Here is a 10,507-nt window from a genome sequence, read left to right on the forward strand (position 1 = left end):
TCCGTTCGTCTGTAGACGAGCACTTAGTTTGCTTCCGTAGCTTGGTTGTTATAAATGGTGCTGCAGTGAGCACTGTGATGTGTATGTCTTTTCAAATTAATGTGTTTGTTTTCTCTGGATACATGCCCAGGAGTGGAATTGCTGGATCATATGATGTTGGAGAAGACTCTCGAGAGTCCCTGGGACTGCAAGGAGATCCAACCAGTCCATTCTAAAGGAGATCAGTCCTGGGTGTTCTTTGGAAGGACTGATGCTAAAGCTGAAACTCCAATACCTTGGCCACCTCATGTGAAGAGTTGACTCATTGGAAAAGACTCTGATGCTGGGAGGGATTGGGGGCAGGAGGAGAAGGGGACGACAGAGGATAAGATGGCTGGATGGCATCACCAACTCGATGGACATGAGTTTGAGTGAACTCCGGGAGTTGGTGATGGACAGGGAGGCCTGGCGTGCTGTGATTCATGGGGTCACAAAGAGTCGGACACAACTGAGCGACTGAACTGAACTGAACTGATGGTAGCTCTATTTTTAGTTTTTTGAGGAAACTTCACACTGTTTTCCATAGTGGCCTCACCAGTTGACATTCCCATCAGCAGTGCACGTGAGTTCCCGATTCTCCACAGCCTCGCCGGCATTTGTTATTTGTGTTCTGTTTGATAATGGCCATCTTGATAGGAGTGAGGTGCCGTCTCACTGTGGTTATGCTTGGCTTTTCATTTCTCTTAACCAGTTTCGAGATTCGTGGCAGGCAGCTGCCAATTCTGTTGCATTGACATGATTTGTTTAATGGGTACACTGCTTTTTTGTTTGATTCTATAAATTGATTTTGAATACACATTTCCCCAGTTCATCAAAGTCTGCACCGACTGACCTGGGATTTTTTTTTTCTACCTGACTCTTACATTTCTGTTACACGCTTGTCCCTGAAGGACTTTGAGCTTGGGACTCCAGCCACAGAGGCATTCGATGGCTTTTTTTTTCTCCCCATCCATTTCACTCATTCCCTGTCTCACTATCTCAGTAATCCTGATTCATACCATCTGCCCAGTGCCCACTAAATCTGTGTCCATCTTGCCACTCCTTCCACACTTAACTACCTGAATGTCTACAATGGAATCCTCTGCTCACCTCTGATTTGTTGTTTTGGAAGCTTCCTCATGGTGGCAGTTCTCTGACAGACTATTCTAGTTGACTTCACATTTTGACCATGTGTGAGTGCTAAGTTGCTTCAGCCGTGTCCAACTCTACAGCACTTTGGACTATGGCCCACCAGGCTCCTCTGTCTGTGGGATTCTCCAGACAAGAATACTGGAGTGGGTTGCCATGCTCTCCTCCAGGGGATCTTCCCAACCCAGGATCGAACCTGCATCTCCTGCATCTCTTGCATGGAGAGGCGGGTTCTTTACCATTAGGGCCACCTGGGAAACTTTTTAAGTTTATCTGATTTTTAAGCCCAGGAAGATTGCTCACAGCTTCCTGAGCATAAGCTGAACTTTTCTGCCTCTGGGCCTTTGCTCGGGTCTTCCCTCTTCAGCTCTGGTTGACATCCTGTCTGTCCTTTAAGGTAGGTTCACACACATATAGTGCAGGACAGACAAAAGAAAGGAATGAAGCAGGCCCGGTGTTGGGTGCAACAGGGCATGGCAGGGACTGCGGCAAGCTGGGGAGCCTGTGTCTGCTGTAAACCCTATCCTGCTCTCAGTAATTACTGCTCGGGTGGAAAGGGAGCTCAGAGTTTGAAAAAGAAGCCAGAATTCCAGCTAAGCAATATTCCAAAGGTTTTCAATGTTGACAACAAATTCACAGAAAATATTTTTAAAAATATCATGTGAGCTGAACAAACCCCAGGGCCCCCACTCAGCCACCAAGATTCCATCAGGAGCTCAGAATCCAGCCAGCCCTGTTCCACCTCCTCACCGGGCCTCTTTTCTTCCGTCAACAGCATGGAGCCCTTTACCTGTCTTGCCACTGTACATGGGTGAGGACTATGCTGGTTCACCTTATTGTTCAGCCTCCCTGAAAACCGAGGCTGACTTTGCTCAGCTCTGTAAGTCTCAGAGTTGGCCAGAAATTGCTTTGTATAAGGTAGGTATGTTTAAAAGGTACATTAAAAAATGTATTAGACAGTTGTAACCTTGCATTGTAGACTCCTCATAATTGAGCCTTCCTAACAGGGTAATGAGACATATTAGGGGATGAACATGCGCCTACATGTCCCAAACCTTTGCCCTCCACCAACATGGTGTACTTGCTTTTGGGGTTCCCTTGGCCCAGGAATGCCCCCTCACTTAGGCTGAAGTTCTACTACTCACACTCATTGTTTTTCCCCAAGTCTGCATTTTTTTCTAGTTTACTTAAATTCCAGATCCCTATAAAAGAAAAGTAGGTTTGGAAATTTCCATTTTTCAGCCTTACATTTTAGGGAGGGCTTGCTCTCTGCTTCATGGTATATTTTCTGGTGGGGAGGGAGAGACTTTAAGGACAATATTTTTTAAGACAGTCTTAAAATATGTTTCTTATTATGGGCTTATGTTTGGTACTTTTTCCCCCTGTTCAGTTCAGTTCAGTCACTCTGTCGTGTCTGACTCTTTGTGACCCCATGGACTGCAGCACGCCAGGCCTCCCTGTCCATCACCAACTCCCGGAGCTTACTCAGACTCATGTCCATTGAGTCAGTGATGCCATCCAACCATCTCATCCTCTGTCATCCCCTCCTCCTCCCATCTTCAATCCCTCCCAGCATCAGGGTCTTTTCAAATGAGTCAACTCTTCGCATCAGGTGGCCAAAGTATTGGAGCTCCAGCTTCAGCATCCATCCTTCCAATGAATATTCAGGATTGATTTTCTTTAGGATGGACTGGGTCCCCCTGTTAGCTTTGTGTATTTAATGCATTTCAGGATCCTGAAACTCAGATCTGAGTTTCTGGAGGTGTTTTGAGGAAAGCCTACTAAGAATCCATTTTCTGTTTCTTCTGCTCTATTTTTCATGCAATGAAAAATGAGAACGTAAGGTCAAACCTGAGTGCTTTGTATTAACATTAACAGTCAGTAAAACCTCATGCCTTATAAATACGAGGAGCGATCTCTGTGGCAAAGGAAGGATAGGCAGCAGGTGGCGGCCGCTGCGCCTGCAGAATGAATGGCCGGGCGCTCTCACGGAGCCCCACATCCATCGCCTGCCACGCTTGAGAAATGGAGACAACATGCAGGCCGCTGTGTTGGCCTGGGTCGCGAAATTACACACAGTTAGCCCACAGCCAAGGGTAATAGCTGAGAGAAACCCGAAGAGAATGACATGTGATGGATCACACCTGGGAAATGTAGCAAGGTGTGTGGAAACTAGTATAAAAATACCATATAACAGCCCCAGAAATAATCACAGTGTTGAGCCCAGGTCACACTGTGTAAAATAACTCAGGGATTTCTGATTAATTTGGTCTCTGGCTGCATTTGCTGGGAAGTCTTGCTGTGTGAGTGTGTGCGTGTGTGTGTGTGTGTGTGCGCGTGCGTGTGCATGTGCGTGTGTGTGCATGCATGTGTGTGTGCGCGTGCGTGTGTGCATGTGTGTGTGCGTGTGTGTGTGTGCATGTACGCTATGCATACTTATTAAGGATTTGGTTACTTTGGTTGGCAAGCAGAGAGCTGAGGTCTGTGACTGATTTGTGGAGTTTTTCTTTCTCTTAATTGACCAGCCGTGGTACAAATCCCATTCTGTGAATACAGAGGCTTATGCATAAGCCTTAAGCATGACGGATCTTCTGGTGAAGGTCAAAGTCTGTTCCTTTTACATTCTACACTCCATCCCCTTCCCCCGGGGCACTTGATAAAGGTTGAATTTTTAACATCCAGCACCTTTTTCTTTTTTTCTCCAGAGCTTCCTCCTTCTGAATCAGGCTGTTTTTGCTTCAGGGGGATTAGATGTCGATTTCTTTCAATAGACAGATGTATTCCAAATATCCCAGTCATGTTTCTTTCACTATACAAGCAACTGTACTTTAGTTGGAAACAATAGATACTGATACAAAAAAGGGATTTTTGGAAAGGCTAGAAAGTGCTGGGTTGAATTACAGGGAAGTCAGCCTAACCATGGAGAAGACAATGGCACCCCACTCCAGTACTCTTGCCTGGAAAATCCCATGGGTGGAGGAGCCTGTTGGGCTGCAGTCCATGGGGTCGCTAAGAGTCGGACACAACTGAAGTGACTTAGCAGCAGCAGCAGCCTATCCAACTATCAGACAGAAAGCAGAGGTTTCCTGGAAATGTAGGAAGTGAAAGCAAACGTTCTTTTTTGGGTACCACGGACAGGGTAGGTGGACCATGGCGGTTTTCTCTTATGAGCTTCACCACTTGAGGGAAGCCCGTAGTGATGACATGGGTGATGGGTGGCTGGAAAGTGCTGCTGCTTAGAACGCAGGCTTGGGCCAGCGCTCTGCTGCCTTCACTCACACATATCGGCCACAGAAAACCACACAGCCAAGCCCTCGACTCACGAGACTGGGAAACATTTCTCGCAGGCAGCAGGAGGAACACCACAAAGGGCATGGATGTAGGGAGGCGCAGAGAGTTGTGGCTAATCATTCAATCTATCTGGAGGTCATTTCCTAAAGAGAATATGGAGTAATGCTATTGAGAGAGGGAGCAGATGCAAGGCAGGTAAGTGAAGGTCTTCAGTGGGATGGAGGGGCCACTTCTAACTTGTCTGGGTAGATCTCTCTTGATCACGTGGGTATGAGCAGAAGTTTTGGGTGATTTCGGAGAACAGAGTGTCCAGCCCCTACACGTGTCTGTGGAGAACCACTCCTGAGGCTGGACAGTGGGCAGTGGTCCTGGAGTTGCACTTCCCACCTTTGGAAATGGGAAGAAAGAGCTTGTTCTGCCCATCGCATTTGTTCTTGCAGGAGACAGAGAATCGAATGTGCAGCTGGCTCTTGGAAATGCACTCATGCCCTCAGGTGGCCATTCGATACAGCTCTCACCTCCAAGGTTGCTCTTGGTGTTCATTTTAAGTCTCATTTGCAAAAAGATGTTGAAATGATAAGGAGGGTTACACCCTGGGCACCATCATCCTTTGTGGATGTTCTGTTTACTTATAAACACGCAACAAATTACCCCAAGCTTAGTGGCCCAGAGCAGCCATATATTCTGCTTATAGATTCTGTGGGTCAGAAATTCAGACAGGAAACAGCTTGGGGGGGTGGGGGTTGCCTGTGCTCCATGAAATCTGGGGTTCAGAGAGAAGACTCAAGAACTGGAGGAGGTTGACAGCTGGGGACGAGAATCATCTGAAGTTTGCATCCCTCACAGGCTTGGTGGCTGCTGAGACCTTACCTGCTGGGACTGTTGGCAGGGACATCTACACACTCCTTTTCCTCATGGTCTGGACAGTCCCTGCACACAGTGGCTGGGTTCGAGGCTGAACAGCCCAAGATACCAGGTGGAAGCAGTCCTGCCTTTGTAAATCCACCTTTCAAAGTTGACAACACAGTGGTGTTTCTACAGGGTTCTATCCATTAAGACAATTGCAAAGGCTTTCTGAGTTTCAGGGGGGGAGGAATAAATTTTACTTCTTGATGGCAAGGTAATGAAAGAACATTTGGAATCCAAATACTGATGTAGCTTTTATATTTTTAAGTTCTTTAAGGTTTTCATTAAAATATTTATTTCCTATTGTGAAAAAGCTCCTTGATGTAGCATTTTTATCATATTTATTTATTTATTATTTTTTGGCCATGCTGTGCCGCATGTGGGGCTTAGCTCCCTGACTAGGGATAGAACCTGTATCCCCTGCATTGGAGGGTGAAGCCTCAGCCACTGGGCCACTAGGGAAGCCCCAGACGCAGTGTTTTTAGACAGTGCAATTTGCTACTATAGTCTGCCTGCTGTCTGGTTGCAAATGTGTACATCCCTTCCACATACTCAGTCTTCTCTCAAAACCCCTAACGTTTCATCTGATTATGGCATTGGGTCCGAGACCCAGGACCCTGCCATCTAAAGCAGGTCTGCGGTTGGGAAGGGCACGAGACAGGAGCAGCCATGCTGGGCCTCCCTGGGGTCCAGGCACGGATCAGTCGGTGGCCAGATCTAAACCAAGGGTGGCATCTGTCAGAGTTCAATATGGGTACCCAGTGAGCTGCGGACCCAGACTTCCTCTGAGAGATGGTGGTGGTTTAGCCACTAAGTCACATCCAACTCTTGCGACCCCATTGATTGTAGCCCACCAGCCTCCTCTGTCCATGGGATTCTCCAGGCAAGAACGCTGGAGTGGGTTGTCATTTCCTTCTCCAGGGGATCTTCCCAACCCAGAGATCAAACCCAGGTCTCCTGCATTGCAGGCAGATCTTTTACCAACTGAACTACTAGGGAAGCCCTCCGAGAGAACCAGGGTGAAAATGTGGTACAGGGCCAAAAACCAGCCAGAGGAGGCCATGGGTGTCAGGGTTGTGAGCCACAGGTCGCATGGTCTTGTGCTTGCCTCAGGGACTTCGGAGCTATGGACATATTAAGCACAGGAGTGGGCGCACAGAGGCCAGGCTGGGCTGGGCGTGCCCAGGGCCCACCCCTGTGGGAAGGAGGGTGAGTCCTGAGCACACGGAGGCTGATGCTTTGCTTGGATTGCCCTCACCAGTCATTTTACCTGCTCTGTGTTTTCATGTGGGCTTCCTAGGTGTGTCCTTACTCGAGCCTGTAAGTAGAGTTTCCCAGGTGAAGGAACTGTGTGGAGATGCCTTTACAAGGCATAGAAGTATTTCCCTGACTTGCGCATAGCAGTAAAGATGTCACTTCCCCTTCAAATAAATGATTCTGCTCTCACCCTTTTTTTGGATCCTACCCACTTCTCTAACTTCTCCAAAATCAAACTTACCCAGAACCACTTAACTAAGACTGAAGAATCTCAACATGAGCTGGGACACTGTTGAGCTCAGATAAGAAGTTGCTTGTAACAGTGGCTGTGTTCCCCAAGAAACTCTGCGGGCTTACAGGTATGAATGCATGTAACAGATGAGTAGACGCTTTGAATCGGATTTATGAAGGGCGTATAGACACATTATCACTCATTATTAGTCATTCGGGGAACATAAGTCAGAACCACAATGAGCTACCAATTTACACTCACTAGGATGGCTATAGTCAAAACCACAGCCAGAACATGTCTTGGTGGGGATGTGGAGAAACTAGAACTCTTGTACATTGCTGGTGGGAGTGTGAAATGGCACACCACTTTCGAAAACAGTGGCAGTTCCTCAAAAGGGTGAACATACAGTGTCTGAGAAGTTCTACTACCTAGTAATGTACCCAAGAGAAATGAAGCATGTCTACTGATGTTCTCAGCAGCATCATTTACATTAATAATAGCTAAAAAGTGGAAACACGGGGAATGTCCATCAACTGATGAATGGATAAACAAATGTGGTCTCTCCACGTGATGGAACATCATTTGGCAACGAAAAGAAATGAAGTCATGAGATGTGATTCAACATGAATGAACCTTGAACACACTGTGAAATGTTTGAAAGAGGTCAGACATTTTTTTAATGTTTGAAAAAGGCCGCATGTTACGTGATTTCCATTTGTGTGAAATGTCCATAATGGACAAGTCTACAGAGACAGAAAGTAAGTTAGCAGTTGTGTAGGGCCAGGGGTGGGTAGAGGAAAGCAAAGTGATTACTGATAAGCATGAGTTTTTTGGGGGCTGTTGGGTAAATGGAAGCGTTCTAAAATTGATTGTAGTGTTGGTCACACAACTTGAAACATTGAATTGTACACTATAAATAGGTAAATTGTGTGGTGTATAAATTATATCCCAATTAAGGTGTTTTTTTTAGGATAAAAAATGATTTCAAAGTTGTTCAGTCATTGTGCATGCATGCATGCTAAGTCGCTTCAGTCGTGTCCAACTCTTTGCGACCCTATGGACTGCAGTGCACCAGGCTTCCCTGTCCTTCACTGTCTCGTCAAGTTTGTTAAAACTCATGTCCATTGAGTTGGTAATACTATGCAACAATCTCATCCTCTGCTGCCCCCTTCTCCTGCCTTCAATCTTTTCCAGCGTCAGTGTCTTTTCCAGCGAGGCGCTCTTCACATCAGATGGCCACAGTATTGGAGCTTCAAACTAGGTAATGATTTTACTATATTTCTGTGTCTGCAGCAAGGCCAGCTGCCTGCCTCCTCCCTTTCGGTTGCTGTGTCTGAATTGGAGGTTGTCAGGGGTTGGAGGAGGGGAAGGCACTTCAGCTTTGGTAATGTCTTCCAACAAAATCACGATAGAGTCAGGTTTTCTTTGTTTTAAAAACTGTCCCACTCTGTTCCTTATCGTGTTCTGTGTTCATCCAGCTCAGGAACCCTAAATGCCAAGACTCTCTTATTTCACTGAAACTCAACTCTCTTGTCATAGAGAAAAACGAATGCTATTCCTGACTGTGCTCAGTAAAGTTAACACATTAATGGAAGCATACAAAGAGGGGGCCCTGCGGAAGAACCTGATGTATTTGTTAAAAACGCAGTTTTAGGACACAAGCAAAGAAGAGTTTTTAGTGTTGTCTTCAAATCACAGTCTACAGGTCGTATGCTGTGCCCTGAGGTGCTTGCTTTTCCATATTTTCCCTCTCCTATTCCCTCTCCACCCTCCTTTTTCACCAAACATATTGGGCAAAAAAAAAAAAAAATATTAAAGCTTTCCGGTACCCCTTTTGTCATCAACCTTTTTGAGGCTTTGGGAATATTTGTCATAAAAAAGATTACAAGTGTACCATAACTCTCTGTCACAAATTCAAGCAGGCGTGAAACATCACATTTCTCTCCTTCCTTGTGGCCAGCACTGTCTGGTGACGAGCAGACTGGCAGAGAGGGAGGTCCGCTCCGTCCTCCCATGCCTCCCCAGCCAGGGTCACGCTAAGTCTCCCATGTCATATGTGCTTTTATATATATTATATATATCATATAATATAAATACTATATAATTATATAAATATAATATATAATCATATATAATTATAGAATATAATATATAGTTAATTATATAATACATATGATTATATAATACATTATAATATATTATAATTATATTATATTATATATTATGATTATATTATATAATATATATTATAATTATATTATATATATTATAATTTATAATATATAATTATATAATATAGAATATTATATAATTATATAATAATTGTAATTATAGAAGTTAATATATTCTATTATAAATATATAATATATATTATAGTTATTATATATTATATTTATGGCTTATTGTTATATTGTTATTATATATTATATAATAATATATGATATATATTAATTATAATTTATATAAATATAATTAAATAAATATTTTATATAAATTATATGATATATTATTATAATATATTAATATAATAATATATAGTATATATGTATTGTATTATATATATTTATATTTCATATATTTAAATATATATAAATTATATATAATTTATAAATTTATAAAATTTATATATGAAATATAAATATATATTTATATGAATATTTATAATTTATATATTTATATTAACATATATATAATAATATACTATATAATTATAAATATATAATAAATATAATAATATAAGATATATAATATATCTAAATATGTGTATTTACATATTATATATAATATAATAATATAGTATATATATAATATATAATACTAATATGTAATACATGAACATTCTGCTCACGCTTGCCCTTCCCATCTCGGTAGTAGGAGCATCTTCCTGCATCTCCTGATGGAAATGGCTCTTGTGGGGAGCCCATCTTCTCTGGGTCTGAACGTCTTTTTGCTCTTCAGGGTCTGTGTGGCCTTGCTTTGTGAAGCCTCTGTTTTCCCAAGCTCACGGGTACTCACACGCCTCGTGAACCCTGATAACGTTGAAACAAGAAGGAACGTGGCGTTATGTGTTGGCCCTTGTTTCCTCTCCCTTGTTTTATCATCAGTGGTGTGTTTGTACTTCTCTGTTGGAGACCATGCTGTCAATTTTCTTTTCTTCTTTTTTTTTTTAACTTTTTAGTTTGTATTGAAGTGTAGTTGATGAACACTGTTGTGTTGGTTTCAGGTGTACAGCACAGTGAATCAGTCATTCACATACATATATCCACTCTTCTTCAGATTCCTTTCCCATGAAGGTTATTACAGAGTATTGAGTGGAGTTCTCTGTGCTGTACAGTAGGGCCTTGTTCCCTATCTGTTTTAAATATGGTGGTGCATACACGTCACTCCCAAACTCTGTAATTGTCCCTCCCCACATGCAGTCATTGTGGCCGTGTTGTCACACTTTTATGTAGTATATGTGGCTTGTGTATATGTACTTTATTTCCACCGAGCTCGGACGTCATGATGCTTTGCTCCTCCTGCTTCAGAACACCATGCCTGAACACAGGCCCAGATGCTCTCAGAATCGTCACGGCCCTTGCGTCATCAATGTGATTCCCCAGTGTCACCTAAGACACAGTCCAAACTCTGCCTGGTGGAAGGAGACCATGTCTT

The sequence above is a fragment of the Bubalus bubalis genome, chromosome 1, assembly GCF_019923935.1.
Source record: "Bubalus bubalis isolate 160015118507 breed Murrah chromosome 1, NDDB_SH_1, whole genome shotgun sequence".
Taxonomy (NCBI): Eukaryota; Metazoa; Chordata; class Mammalia; order Artiodactyla; family Bovidae; genus Bubalus; species Bubalus bubalis.